The sequence below is a fragment of the Protopterus annectens genome, chromosome 3.part0, assembly GCF_019279795.1.
Source record: "Protopterus annectens isolate FY-2018-M chromosome 3.part0, PAN1.0, whole genome shotgun sequence".
Taxonomy (NCBI): Eukaryota; Metazoa; Chordata; order Ceratodontiformes; family Protopteridae; genus Protopterus; species Protopterus annectens.
The window spans coordinates 1,244,014,810-1,244,031,356 of NC_056731.1; positions in this window are offsets into that span (position 1 = coordinate 1,244,014,810).

The following is a 16,547-nucleotide window of genomic DNA, read 5'->3' on the forward strand; positions in this document are numbered from 1 at the left end:
CCTCTCCAAAGCAAAAAACACAGCATCAGTGGGACCAGACGGTGTCCTGGGCTGCGTCTTACATGAGCTCCAAGAAGAATTAAACCCTCACTTAAAGACACTGTTCAATCTCAGCCTTACTACAGGAAATGTACCCAAGGAATGGCGTACAGCAACAGTGGTCCCACTCCACAAAGGTGGTGCCACAACAGACCCCGGAAACTATCGCCCTATAAGCCTGACCAGCCTGGTCTGCAAGGCTATGGAGCGCATCATCATGGAAATCATAAACAAGGACATTGGGAACCTCCAGACACTGGATCCTACCCAATTCGGCTTTGTTAAGGGCAGATCTTGCCTCTTGAACCTGGTCAACTTCTTTGAAACTGTTACCAAAGCCATAGATGAAGGGAAGGTAGTCCACACAGCCTACCTGGACCTCACAAAAGCCTTCGACACAATACCCCACTCGGGCATCATAAATAAGCTCACCAGCTTAAGTATCAACCCCTATGTCACAAAATGGGTTGCTAACTGGCTCAGGGACAGAACCAACATTGTCAGAATTGCAGGTGCCATGTCAGACTCTAAACCAGTTACAAGTGGTGTCCCACAAGGCTCAGTCCTGGGACCTCTCTTGTTCGGTATATATTTCTCCGAGGTGCAGGCTAATACGGGTGGACTATGGCTGACAAAGTTCGCAGACGACTGCAAACTGGATGCCATAATTGACTGTCCGGCTGACACGAGCATCCTCCAAAATGGTCTCACAGATAACTGGTGCCAGAGCCATGGCCTAAAGCTAAATGCCAAAAAGTGCATTGTCATCCCCTTTGGGAAAAACAAAGTGCCCACAAATTACCACATAGGTGGTAATCCATTAAGTACGGAAGAAGTAATTAGGTACCTGGGGACCCAAGTAGATAGTAATCTCTCCTTTGACAATCACGTTACCAAAGTAGTTAGAAAGACCTTCTATATAGCCCACCTTATCACGAAAGGGTTCACATCTAGATCAAGAGAGGTCATTGTGCCCCTCTACTAATCACTTATCAGGCCCATAATTGAATACAGTGCTCCATTTGGGATGTACCTTACCCGACACCTGCAGCAACTGGAAAGACCCCAAAAGTACCTCACCAAGAGGATCAAGGGACTCAAACAGATGCCCTATGCACTTTGGCTAAAGAAACTCCAGCTCTACTCAGTCGCGTGCTGCCTACTCAGAGGCAATCTGTGTCTGACGTATAAAGCCATGTCCAACCCAGAATTAATGGACATGCTCCACCTCAAGAAATCCAAATCCCTTAGAGCTACACGCTTCAGGGACTTGAACCTCAGCACAGAAATAAATAGGACATGTTGGAGGGACAGATTCATATCCCAGAGGGTCCCCTCACTCTGGAACAAAATCCCAATCCATGTTAGGCAGAGCCCCTCACTGACCCTATTCAAGAGAAATCTTGATGAGTGGATGGGAGACTGTAGGTTTACACCTGGGATCTCTTCTGTGTCCTTGCTAGACAGAGATACAGTAAACTAACCTTAATATGGCTACCATCTGTGACCTACTATACAGAGGCACAGTCAACTAATCTAAAAGGGTGGCGAAAGCCAAACACACTCTGGCTAGGCTTATAAATGCCCTAGGGCAGATAGCCTAGTATCAACCTATGAACCTATGAACCTATACTTTATCAAGTCAGGTTAGTTGTTGGATGAGTTGAGTAAAATGGCAGAGGTTAATATTATGGAAAGAAGGGTTAGGTTTGTTAGCGGTCCAATCTATGTTAAGGTTACTGAGCAGGATGTTTTCTTGGTTTAAAGTAGATGATAAATAGTTAAGCATGCTTTTTGCAGTCTTGGAATTTTGGGGGAGGGGTGATATAGGCAGTTACAAGGATTATGGATTTCTGATTATTTAGGTGAGTTTGGCTATTAGTATTTCATAATTGCTGTACTGTGGAATAATTGGGAGGTGCGTATGGATTTGTAAGGTGGCTTGAAAGATAATGGCCATGCCCTGAGTCTGTTTACCTATGTAGTCTTTCCTAATGACGGCATAACTGATAGGAATGAATTCCTCAACTTTAATTTCAGATCTTAACCAGATTTCAGTGATAACTAGGATGTGGGGTTGATGGAATTCAATCCATGCATGAAGATCAAACATCTGATTTGGGCAAATTTGAGATTATATGTTTGTAGGTTAGAGGACAAAACTAGAGATTGCTGTGTTCTAGAAGATTGCTGAGAAGGGGAGTTTTTATTTGGGGATGTGGGTGGGTTGGGTGTTAGATTTGTTTAGGTGTCTGTTTATAAGCTGCACAATATAGAATGTCTTTCTTACAACAATGCACACATAGTGAAAAGTTAGATCACAGTCCACATAAGTTCCAAAATCCCAAACAACTAGGTCATCTCTTAAAGGAATATTGTTAATGTGGTAGTTCCCTAGGATAGATGGCTTCCAAAGGATACAATAATGCATTTTTGACATTTAGTTTCAGTCTATGATTTTGGCACCAGTCATTTGTTTGCAAGATGGCTAAGTCATATGGGTATTCTGTGACTGCTCCTAGATTGCGGTCACCTACAAATGTATTCAGCCAGAGCCTTCCCTTTAGTACTGGCTTTTACTTCAGAATTAGGTGTCAAACAAGTGAGTCCCAGCAAAGAATCTTGGGGAACTCCACTGTTGAATGGTTTCTTTGTGGAGGTAACATCCCCTGTTTCCTACATCCTATCTGTGAGCCAGTTGGAAAAAAAAACTTTTTATTTTTTCAGATACATTTGCTTAACTGTTTTATCATAAATTTTTCACTGTATTCATCTTCAGTTTTGTAAATTTTCATGCTTACTTGTACCGTGGAACTTTTCTCCCCTGGCCTCCACTGAAAAAGGGCTTTTGCTCAGATGGACTATCCGGGTTAACAAATGTCAGATAAATAAGTAAATAAATAAATATTCCACAATTCATAGTTGAAGGGTACTGACTCATAACTAAGAGTTAGGAATGTAAGATAAAAGACTACCACAATCAGTGTCTCACATGTTCAGGAGTGCAGTACTGTGAGAAAGAGTCCTTGTTAGTAATAAAAGGGGATGGAGCAACAGGCACAGATTACCTGAAAGAAGAATAAGGAAAGAGCTACTGAAAGGTGGCTAAGAACAAGGGAGAGAAAGACATGATGAGGAAAAAACTATGTGAGCTAGGAAAGCAGGTAAGGGATGGCAGAAGATGTACAGAAATATTAACGGTAATTTATGTGGACAATTAATGGTAAAGAGGCTGAATTAAATTAGGAAGGAAAAGGGGAAAGAGCAAGATGGTAGAAGAGTGAAGCTCTAGAATAGTCATATAGAGATGATTCGGAGAAGATGATTCAAAGCAGAACAGGCAGAGAAGATGGTTACTGCAGGGGCAGAGATGAGCAAGACCCAGGGATGTTAATTGCATTTCCCAGGATGGCCCTAGAAGATGTAATTAAAATGCAGAGAAAAGAAAGATCAGGAAAATAGCAGAAATAAAGAAACAGAAAAGAAAGCCACAAAACTGAGCTAGCAGAGGCAAGAAAGACTTGGATAACAATACAAAAGCAGTTAGCATGCCTGCAGACATAGGGACACAGAACAATATTCCATGTTATATTATATAATAAAGAAAGGGTACCTCCTAATGCTAAAGTATAGCTATCAGTAACAAGTAAAAACAGTATTCAAAATGAAATGCTGTACAACAATGGCCAATGAAGTAAAGTTCTCTTGGAGAATAGGTAGTGTGGTTAAATGATCCTTCATACCGTTAAAGTGGAACCTGTGTGTTGAGAGACAGCCTTACAAGACTATCTGCAAATATATAGAGCTGGGTATATTTTTCTGTATTATTCTGTATTATAGAGCTAAATTGTTGCTTAGATATCTGTTGTCTTACTGTTCTGCAAATATACAGAGATCAGTATATTTTTTTTGGTTTTATAATTTGCACTCTGATTCCTCACATCTCTGTTGAAACTTTTCCCAACCCTCCCTCCCTGTTCTTGGTTGTAGTTTAAATTTGGTGGCTTTTGCAGTGCCCGCCCCACTGTAGATTTGATCTAGGACACTCCCCCAGTCCCATCTCTTTACCGCATTCTACCTAATAAACCCTTTCTGCACTTGCTTTTAGTCCTTTTTAATTTAATTACATTTTTTCAAACTGTGTGTGGACTAATATTGCTACATACTCAAGTGTGCCAGCTTGCACTGCATGTGAATTGTTTTTACTACTGTTTTTGCTACTTTTCTAAAAAAAAAAATTGTAAGCCTGTTTCCTACCTTTCCTGTAATTACTGTTCCAGATACAGATTTGCTATATCCAGGACTATTTGTAAGCTTCTGAGCCCCCCAAGCCTTTCTGTGTTGGAGGTAAGCCTTATCAGTGGGAGTGGTAAGCACTAGGTAACCTGTCTATCACATAAAGAGTGGTTCTGGCCCAGAATTTGTAGTTATTGGCCATTTGGGCGGCCTTCCATCTCTCTCAATTTTCTGATTTGAAGGCCTGCATTTGCACTTGCTTCTGTCCTGTAACTCCTGGGCCCATCTCATTTGCTCACTCAAAAAAAAAAAAAAATGTATCTGCTTTTACTGTATTTGTGTTTCTTCCTACTTTATTTTGCTTTTGCGTCATCTTAAAAGTACTCAATTGTATTTATTACTGCTTGGTGTAACTCATTCTAATTTTAGTTTAAGCACTTGGGCTTCAGACCAGTTGTTTTACATTAAGAAGGTTTGTGGTCTGCACTGTAGTGGCAGAACAGGTAGCTTACATCCTTCTAAGTTGGGAACTGCTGATTGAGGGCTCAGTGCCTGTTATTCTAAAAGTGTATTAATTCTGGTTTAAGCACTTGGGCTTCAGGCCAGTTATTTTACATTAAAAGGGTTCATGGTCTGCACTCTTGTGGGAGGAGAGGCTGGACTCTGCCCTTCTGAGCTGGGAATTTCTGGTTAAAGGCTTATAGTGCCTGCATATTTGAACTGTTTCTTACTGAAATTGGTACACCTTGTTTGCTGTAGCATAGACTACATCCAGGCCTGCTGAATCTAGCTTTGTTTGTATAACTTGAGCACTAATCCAGGCATTCTTTAAAGTATTCAATTGTATTTATTACTGCTTGGTAGTAACTTTATTAAAGTGTAGCTATCATTCTATGTCTTTTGGATTAAGCACTTGGGCTTAAGACCAGTTGTTTTACATTAGGAAGGTTTGTGGCCTGCACTATGGTGGCAGGACAGGTAGCTTACATCCTTCTAAGTTGGGAACAGCTGACTGAGGGCTCAGTGTCTGTTATTCTAAAAGTGTATTAGTTCTGGTTTAAGCACTTGGGCTTCAGGCCAGATATTTTACATTAAGAAGGTTTGTGGTCTGCACTCTTGTGGGAGGAGAGGCTGGACCCTGCCCTTCTGAGCTGGGAATTTCTGGTTAAAGGCTTATAGTGCCTGCATATTTGAACTGTTTCTTACTGAAATTGGTACACCTTGTTTGCTGTAGCATAGACTAGACCCAGGCCTGCTGAATCTAGCTTTGTTTGTATGCTTGTTGTTTGTTTGCTTGTTATTTCCCTGAACCACTAATTCCACTTCTGTGGATCCCTGGTGATATCTGCATTGCTTACAGTACTTATTTCCTTGTTTCACTTGAAAGAAAGTTACTGTTTGTCATTTTTGCATTTAAGTTACGTGTAACACATTGCATTTAAGATACTTGGCACTTGCTCACTAAATTATATAAGTCAGCACTGAAAAATTAAAAGCACTACACCCTCACAAACTCCCCTTGAATACCTTATTCCCCATTGGCCCTTTTTTTTCAATTATAAAGGAATTCCCAATACTATTCTAGCATGTCCAAAGGTCAGTTGTCAATCTCCTCTCCGGTCCAGCTGGTGAATCTGGGAATCTTGAGGCAATGTTACAACTGCCTCATGTACACAGACAACCCTCTCCTCCTCCCAACAAATTCCAACACATGTGAGAGATGCAACCATATAGCCATACTGGAGGCAAAGCTCTCTCAACTCAGTACTGGCGAAACCAGTCAGGAGGAGAAGGAAACCACACTCACTACAATTCCAGTTTCACATAGACCTACCACGACAGCAAATCAAGCACATAAACACACAAAAACATACTCGGAGGCTCTAAATAAAAATCTGCCTAAGCAGCAGACACCCAAGCAATCGCTACCCCAAAACAAAACACGTGCAACACATAGATCACAAAACCAGTGTGCCGAACACTCACAGCCCTTAAGGCTAAACAACACACCTGATACACTTGTAATAGGTGACTCTATCGTCAGGCACACTGACGTCCCGCTCACCAGGCTGAACAAGGAGAAGGTCACGGTGAGCTGCCTGTCGGGCGCTAGGATCCGCCACATAACACAAGCACTCAGGTCACTCCAAGGCAAGTACAAATATGACTCAGTCATTGTCCATGCTGGTGTGAATGACCTGAGACGTACCTCCCTGGACTACATGAAAAGAGACATAGAGGAGCTCTCTGAGCATGTAGCCCAGGCCGGTATGACCCTGACCTTGAGTAGCATCTTACCCTCACCAAGAATGATGCCACAATATGAAGACAAGATGATCAATTTCAACAATTGGCTTAAGTATTGGTGTCATTCAAAGGGGATCCAATGCCTGTCAGCCTGGGATGACATGCTCAACAAGCCACGATGCTTCGCTAGGGACGGCTTGCACCTGTCACCCCTGGGCTTTCGGATATTGGCAAAGGCTGTTGCTACCCCCATAGTGCCTTTTTTAGGCAAGGCTCTAAAGACAAACCCACCTCCATAGGTATCACAAGGGATAAGAAACTAAGAGTAATGCTACTCAACGCCAGAAGACTAAACCTCAAGATGCATGCACTCGAAACTCTCCTTAGCATGGAGAACATCGATATCTGTGCAGTAACAGAAACCTGGTTCAAGGCTCCTGAGAGCACCCCAGCACTACCAGGTTATACCTCATACCATGCTTTTTGGCCACAAAACTTGGACCGAACCACAAAAGGAGGGGGAGTATCAATATTCATCAAAGATACCCACACATCCAGGTTGGTGGCACAGCACAAAGCATCAGAGACTATCCATGTGCAACTAACAGTGGGTAAAACTGCCTTCCAGTTTATAGCCTGCTACAGACCACCCTCCTAAACCCAGGAACCCCACTCGGCCTTCCTGAGAACACTGGAAAATATGAAGGTCTCTCCAAACACCATTATATTGGACGACTTCAACTATCCAAACATAGACTGGGAGCATTACTCTGGCTCCAACACCTTAGCCCAAAGGTTCCTAGAATTTATAAACTCAAATGCTATGGAACAACTTGTTACCACTCCCACAAGAGGGGAAAACATACTGGACCTGATCATCACCAACATGGGGACTCTATGCTCCAGACCAGGAAGTGTATCCCTCACTGGTAAGATCAGACCATAAACTAATCTCACTGGATATTCACATCCTGGCTCCACCGCCTGCCCTGAAAACCACAGTGAAAAACTTCTCTAAAGCAAATTTCACACTCCTCAAAACCAAGGTGGAATCCCTCAAAGCCCCCGGGCCTGTGGAAAATACGGCCCAGACCACAGAATCCTTTATAAACGCATTCTATGAACACCTTCAGGAATGCATGGATCATGCAATCCCAAATAAAACCAAGACCAGTCCTCCATAGGCAGACGTCCTGTCTGGTGGACCCCAGCCATAAACAAACTATACAATAGAAGGAGGAAGCTACTACATGATAGAGCAAAATCCCAAAAAGGGAAGGCATCTCTGATCAGTATTAGCAAAAAACTACGGGCACTCATAAAATTGTCTAAAGCCAACTTTGAGAGAAAAATTGCACAGGACACTAAGGATAATCACAAGGCTTTCTTTAGTTATGTTAGGAACCTGGGTGTGAATTCCCAGATATGATCAGAATTAGTCCAAAATGACAAAAAATACACCGAACCCACAGACATTGCCAACATCCTAGCTGACAGGTTCAGCGCAAACTTCTCCACCCCCTCCCCACCAAAAAGGCAAATATCTATCCCAGCAGAGTGCTGCCCCCCCTGACATCTCAGATGCTCAGGTAAGAGCTGACCTCTCCAAAGCAGAAAACACAGCATCAATGGGACCAGACGGTGTCCCGGGCTGCATCCTACATGAACTCCAAGAAGAGCTAAACCCAAACATAAAACTACTGTTCAGTCTCAGCCTTACTACAGGATATGTACCCAAAGAGTGGCGTACAGCAACAGTGGTCCCTCTCCACAAAGGTGGTGCCTCAACGGATCCTGGAAACTATCGCCCCATAAGCCTGACTAGCTTGGTCTGCAAAGCTATGGAAAGGATCATCATGGACCTCATAAATAAAGATATTGGGGACCTACAGACACTGGATCCTACCCAGTTTGGCTTTGTTAAGGGCAGATCCTGCCTATTAAACCTGGTTGATTTCTTTGAAACAGTCCCCAAGGCCATTGACGAGGGGAAGGTGGTCCACACAGCCTACCTGGACCTTGCAAAAGCCTTTGATACAATACCCCACTCGGGCATTATAGATAAGCTCACCAGCTTAAATATAAACCCCTATGTCACTAGATGGGCTGCAAACTGGCTCAAGGACAGAACCCACATGGTTAGAATTGCTGGAGCCATTTCATTCTCCAAACCAGTTACAAGTGGCGTCCCACAAGGCTCAGTCCTGGGACCTCTCTTGTTCGGTATATATTTCTCAGAGGTACAGGCCAACACAGAAGGACTGTGGCTGACCAAGTTCACAGATGACTGCAAACTGGGCGCCATTATCGACTCTGCAGCCGACACAAGCATCCTCCAAAAGGGCCTCATAGAAACAGACAACTGGTGCCAGAGCCATGGCCTCAAGCTAAACGCCAAAAAGTGTATAGTCATTCCCTTTGGCAAAAACAAAGTGCCCACAAATTACCACATAGGTGGTAATCCATTAAGTACAGAAGAAGTAATTAGGGACCTGGGGACCCAAGTTGATAGCAATCTCTCATTTGACAACCACGTGGCCAAAGTGGTTAGAAAAACATTTTATATAGCCCACCTAATCATGAAGGGATTCACATCTAGATCAGAGGAGGTCATCATGCCTCTTTACTTATCCCTCATCAGGCCCATAATTGAGTACAATGCCCCTTTTGGGAGGTACCTTACCAGACACCTGCAGCAACTGGAAAGACCCCAAAAGTACCTCACCAAGAGGATCAAAGGGCTCAAACAGATGCCATATGCTGCCCGGTTAAAGAAACTCTAGCTCTACTCAGTGGCATACCGCCTGCTCAGAGGCGATCTGTGCCTGACGTATAAAGCCATGTCCAACCCGGAATTAATGGACATGCTGCACCTCAGAAAATCCAAATCCCATCGAGCTACGCGCCCGAGAGACTTGAACCTCAGCACTGAAATAAATAGGACATGCTGGAGGGACAGATTCATAACCCAGAGGCTCCCTTCACTCTGGAATAAAATCCCAGTCCAGGTTAGGCAGAGTCCCTCATTGACTCTCTTCAAGAGGAATCTTGATGAGTGGATGGGAGATCGTAGGTTTACCCCGGGTATCACTTCTGTGTCACTGTTAGACAGAGGCACAGTATACTAACCTCTAAAAAGGGCATAGCAAAATTAATTTAAAATGGGTGGCGAAAGCCAAACACACTCTGGCTAGGCTTATAAATGCCCTAGGGCAGATAGCCTAGTATGAACCTATGAACCTATAAAACTTAAAAGTGCAACATATATAGCAAAAAACTTGCATACATTTCCAGTACTTAAATTAAATGCACTTACAAGATATTCACGCTGTGAATGCAGTTATACCATAGCAAAATAATGGCTCCAAAGTTTCCAGTCTTATGATGGCTTCAAAGTATCCAACCTTTTTGGTCTGATATACAAAGTAACCACACTGAAGATGTAGTAGCTGCTATGTGACTGTGATGAACTGTGATAACAGCTTAACCAGTTTAATAGATCAAATAAAAGCTTCTAGCTTTAATGGCAGTTAAAATCCTTTTATTGTAGGAAAAGTTAAAATCTTCATGTCAAGTTAAAATCTTGATGTAGCATAAAACAGTCCCTATGTATTCCAAACGATAAGTGCTTTCGGTATCTTCTTCAGATCGTAGAGATTGGGACTGGAAGTTCCTTTTTATAGTGCTTGCTTCCTTTACTGTTGAGACAATCATTCAATCATCACACTGTCAATCAGCTGTTTAAACGCACCAATCCTCTTTCCTCTCAGCTGGGGGTGTTCCATTTCCTATACCATTTGCTTTTGAGGGGTGTGACCAGTCATGAATTATTAAGCCAGACACTCCTCCATGTTAGCTGATAGTTGGTCTTCTAGCTTTTAGTATAGGTTTCAGTGGAATGATGTTATTCAAGCCTGGCTCAATATCAGCACGGAGGTTCACAATCCACTTACTCTCCCTGCATTCAGCAATATTTTCAATGTTGCCTTTCGTTATTCCACTATATACATTCTCTATCACCTTATAAGTAAAAGAATGACCAACATTTCTTTCAGCATGCGTTGCTAAAGCATTATGTGGATCTTTATTGATAATGTCTCTTTGATGTCTCAAAGTGCGATTTTTAAACATCTGATTAGTTTTTCCTACGTAGAATGCAGGGCATAGTTTACAGGTAGCCATGTACACCACATTGGGGGTTATACAAGTAGGTTTGACATTAAAGATGTATTTCTTCTTTGTCCTTGAATGTTCAAATTCGTTATTACAGTCAATCAGTGGGCATGCTGTGCAGTGGCCACACTTGAATGTGCCTTTATGTCCAATGATTTTATGTTTGCTAAACCCATCCTTTGTGCAAAGTAACCTCTTTAAATTTTCTTATTCTTGTAGCCAAAGCATGGTGTTTCACCTACAATGTCTTTTAGCTTGGCATCCTGGGTGAGGATTGGCCAAAACTGCCTTATTATGGATTTAACTTGTGTGTTGTCTGTGCTGTAAGTTAACATCACTGTGGTGGTTCTGTTTTGTTTTTCTTTGGGATAACTTCTTGAACATTCACATCTTTTTTTTTCCAAATATTCCATGTTATTTTTTCAAAGTGCTAGGTATATCATACAACTTAAGTCAATCATTTATTTGTAATAAAGTCTATTAATACTAATGATCTATGATTAATGAATGGTTAAAACTGGTCTGTTTCAGACATAAGCCATCAGTTAGTAATTAGTAAATGCACTCATAAGCAGCTCAAATCATAACAGTACAGTAAAGGATATCGAATACTAGAATATCACTAGCAACAATTAGTAAGTTTGGTACTTTACAACAATTATCAAGTTTCATGCTCTCCAAAATTATTCAGCAATAGGGTACCATAGTCAGCATGTGCAGCTAGTACACTGTAACAATAATCAAAAGCTGTACCTGTAAATGAGGCATACAAATGCTGGTTAATCCTGTTTGCAAGAGTGGTTTTGGGAGAGGAAGTATCACAAGGTAAAGAGCTAGGAGGAGGAAGGCTGGAGAACAATAGGGAAGGCAGGTTTACAGGAGTGTTGCAGCTGATCTAGTTGGTGTTGGTGCACTGCACTAGCATGCAAGCTTTGAACCAGACCCATAAAAAAACAATGTGTTAGAGCAGAGTCTGTCTCAGCATGATGCCAAGGTAAGTAAAGTTCCCAAAGGAGGGAAATGTATGCTAAATGTGAATAACCTTTTGGTGCAAGGAGTGAAGTACACAGCTGCAACTAGATGAATTTTGGTTGTGAGAGCTGTAGTTGGGGTTTAACCCTTAGTGACAATAGAGCTCTGTAATTCTGGTCAAATAATTTAATGCAAAATGATTAGGAAGTTTCCTGCACAGAAATCCAGGTAAATGTCCATTGTTTGTTAAATATATGTATATTCAGGTCCTAATTAATGGTAACATATACTATTCCTATTAGATTTCTGGCCATCAAATTTACCTTCATGTTTGTTCTGCCAAAACAGTAGCACAGATTTTTTATGGTCATGTTGACAGAAGGGAATTTTTTTGTGGTTTAAATTATGCCAGTATGAACTATATACTTGTTAAACATGGAAAAATAATAAAAAAGACACTGTGCTCTGTAGTATGAGAACCTAAGTCTTATATGTTTGTACACATGACTGTATTAGCATCATACCTCAGGTAGTTTTATTATGCATAAACCAGAGAAAAATTGATGATGATGACCAGTTTACCTTTTTCCTGCAGGTAACAGTCTGTTTCTTGGATTAATATGCTATGTATATGTGGACAATTCAGGTAATTTATTTCACATATTGTATTATTGTGTTGCTTGTGCTGCAAATATTTTGCTTGATTTTTTATTGCTATGATATCATATTCAGTTATTATCTTATGTTATTTTTTTTCTCTGTAGCCAACATAATGCCTTTTTACTATCTGAAGTTATTAAAATGTTTTATCTAACAGAATAATGTGTCCACATTGTCCCTAAACATCCATGGCAGTAAACCAATGGTATTTTGAAAAGGCTAACAAGACTTATAAAATAAACAAATAATTATTTCTGGGGGCTATCAGAAATTATATCCTGGGCAGCCAGAAATGACTTTAAAACATAAAGACAAAATAACTTAGATCAGCTCATCTACAACAAGCTCTGTAAGTTAATCACAACTGGTGCACTTGCAGTGTTAGCCTTGGAAAGGTATTGTATGCTTACTTTCTTCACAAAGAGACACTCAAACCTGCATGTTCAATATACGTTCAAAGCTGCAGTGAGATAGGCCTTCTGCCATTTGCTCTGCTGTGATATTGGAAAATGATAAGTGCTTATTTTCAACTTTTTTCTCCTTTTCTGTTTTACTACAGATCTGTGTAATCAGTGGAACTGGTTTTAGTCTCCTTTTTATTGTCTATTAGAGCTGAATATATGTTACTGTTTGTGACCTTAAGAGCTTGTAGTGAAATCTTTTGTCTAGAGAGACCTAGCTGTTTTGTTGTGGCAGAAGAAATCAGTCTGGTTTGATCTAGCTAGAAGCATTTCTGCAACACTGTTATTTTGATTGGATAATTGGGTTGGTTTCTGTTTCTCTGCCTTTAATAGCCAGTTTTTTAAACCAGTTGCACTTGTTTGCTCAAGTTGTTCAAAGTTGCATTTAAATAGGCCTTCTGCCATTTGCTCTGCTGTGATATTGGAAAAATATAAGTTCCTATTTTCAACTGTTTTCTGCTCTTCTGTTTTACTGCATATATGTGTAATAAATGCTACTGTTTTTTGTCTCCTTTTTGTTGTCTGTTAGACCTGAATATCTGTTACTGTTTGTGACCTTTGGTGCTTGTAGTGAAATTGTTTGTCTAGAGAGGCCTAGCTGTTTCTTTGTGGCAGAAAGAATCAGTCTGGTTTGATCTAGCTAGAAGCATTCCTGCAACACTGTTATTTTGACTGTACAATTGGACTGGTTTCTGTTTCTCTGCCTTTAATAGCCAGTGTTTTAAGCCAGTTGCACTTGTATGCTCAAGTTGCTCAAAGCTGCAGTGAGATAGGCCTTCTGGCATTTGCTCTGCTGTGATATTAGAAAAAATAAGTGCTTATTTTCAACTGTTTTCTGTACTTCTGTTTTACTCCATATCTGTGTAATCTGTGCAACTGTTTTTTTTATCCCACCCACCTGACCAGCTGCTGTAGTGGTCTTCAATCTTGGTTGCCTTGAGTTGCCCACCTCTAGTATAAAGTTGATACTGGACACTCCCCCAGTCACATTACATCAACTCATTCTACTGTTTATAGTGAGAACTTAGTAAAGCCCCAACCCTTTAGCTTCCCAACCTTGAATTACCTTATATTCTGTCTCTTCACTTTCTACTAAACAAAAAAAAACTGTACCTCTTTCTACTTCATTTTGCTGCTTATACTTAGGAGCTCAACTGCATTTAGTTTGCCGTATTTTTACTGCTTGTTGGTAGCCTCATTAAATTGATGACATTATTCTACTGAATTGCTGCTTTATTTGTGCTGTCTGTTACTGTTGTGATTGTGAGCTACTGTTTCAAAGCAATCTACTTATTAACTATATTTCATTGCTATCTACTGCAATTCATTACTGTTTAACTGTATTTTACTGCATTTTATTGCTGTTTAACTGTATTTTTTCACACTGCGAATTCTCTTCTTTTGAGTATAAGTGATTAATCTGTGCTTCATTGTGAGTTTTTTTTTACTGAATCCTTCACCTTAAAATTGAGTAGCACAGTCTAGATACAGGTCTGCTGCATCCAGAGCTTCAGCTGCATGGTTTTAACCCTTTTTGAGGTATTCCAGCTACACATTTTCTGTTAGAAGCACTTGTGTTAACAACTAGTAGTACTACTCTTAGACCCTCCTCCCTTTACCCTCTTAGCTCTTTCAGTTTCTAACAGATATGGATGGACAATTTCCTACATTTTCTCCTACCAGTCTGGTCAATATGGGCATCCTGAGACAGTGTAGCAACTGCCTCATGTACACAGACAACCTTCTACTACTACCACCTAGGAACACAATTTGTGAGAGATGCAAATACATCAAGCACCCAGTGTCATTGCTCTCTCTCCCCCACAAACCAGTATATGTGGCACTGAGAAGGATGGCAACATGAACACCACACTTCAAACACCACCCACACTTATACAACACACCCCACATATGTGGAGGTCTTCAACAAAAGCATACCCAAACAAAAGAGACTTCTGATGGTAAATGCACGGAAACTCCATTGCCCACCACACCACTCACCGCAAATAGTCTACACACCTGTGTCTCACAGCCACTACAGCCTAAACATAAACCCAACATAGTCATAGGAGACTCCATTGTGAGACACAGAGATGTGCCCCTCACCAGGATAGATAAGGAGAACTTCACGGTTAGTTGTTTGTCAGGTGCCAGAATCCACCATATCAGTGCACTCAAGTCTCTCAGCGGGTACTGTTATGACTCTGTCATAGTCCATGCTGTAGTGAATGACTTGAGACATACCTCCCTGGACTATATGAAGAAAGACATGATTGAGCTCATTGAGTATGTGTCCCAGGCAGATATGTTCCTAGCCTTAAGCAGCATTCTACCATCACCCAATATGATGCCTCAATGCAAACAGAAAAATGATTGACCTTAACAATTGGCTTAGTTTCTGGTGTCATTCCAAGGGGATCCAGTACCTGACAGCCTAGGATGACATGATTGACAAGTCATGAAGCTTTGCCAGAGATGACCTACATCTGTCCCCTTGGGCTTCAGTTTCCTAGCAAAGACTCTTGCCTCCTCCATAGTGCCTTTTTTAGACAATGTCATGAGGTCAAAACTACCAAAATAAATATTTAATCAAAATGTAAATCAAAGGTCATGCTGCTAAACACTAGGAGTCTAAACATGAAACTGAACTCATTGAAAGCATTCCTAACCCTAGAAGAAGCTGACATTTGTGCAGTCACAGAAACCTGGTTCAAAGCTGTGGAGAGCACCTCAGCCATACCAGGTTACACATCCTATCATTTATTCAGACCCCAAACCGTGGGCAACAAAACAAAAGGAGGTAGAGTTGCAATATACATAAAAGACATACACACCTCCAGGCTGATCAAACAGTATGATGCACAGGAAACACTCCAGGTGCAGTTAACAATTGACAAGACCCCTATTCAAATCATAGCTAGCTACAGGCCTCCAACTCTGGCTCAAAATGCCCACTCCACCTATTTGGACCTCTTTGAATCTATCAAGATTCAACCCTTTACCCTGATCCTGGGTGACTTTAACTATCCAACCATAGATTGGAGGAAATACTCATGCCAAAACACAAATGCCCAGAGATTCCTTGATTTCCTCAATGCAAATGCCTTAGACCAGTTGATTGACACCCCCACAAGAGGTGAAAATATCTTGGACTTGGTATTAACCAACATGAGTAACCACTGCAGCATCCCTGGTGAGATCTGACCACAAAGCACTCACTTTCAAAGTCACCATATTCCCCGATTTCCCCCGCCCCCAGCTAGGGACAAACAAAAAAACGTCTGATTACAACCTCCTGAGGGAATGTATAAATAGCTTCATAGCCCCCTCCCCCTCCATAGGAACTGGCACATATGTCCAAACCTACACCAAAGTACTATATGAACATTTATATAGTTGCATGGAATCAGGAATACCAGACAGCATGAAATCATTCTCCTCAAGGAAGACTAAACCTGTCTGGTGGACATCTACAATAAATAAACTCTATAATAAAAGGAAACAAATTACTGTCTAGGATCAAGAAGGAGCAGGTGTCTAATTGGAAGCAATCTCTCCTTAGCCTGAACAAGCAAATAAGAGCATTAGTGAAATCCTCCAAAGCAAACTTTGAGTCCAAACTGGGCAGACAAACATAAGGCTTTCTTCACATATGTCAGCAATCTCAAGGGAATCACCCAACATACACAAACCCTGTAGATATAGCCAACTTGCTGGCAGACAGTTTCAGTGAAAACTTCACTCCTCTGTCCCCTCGCC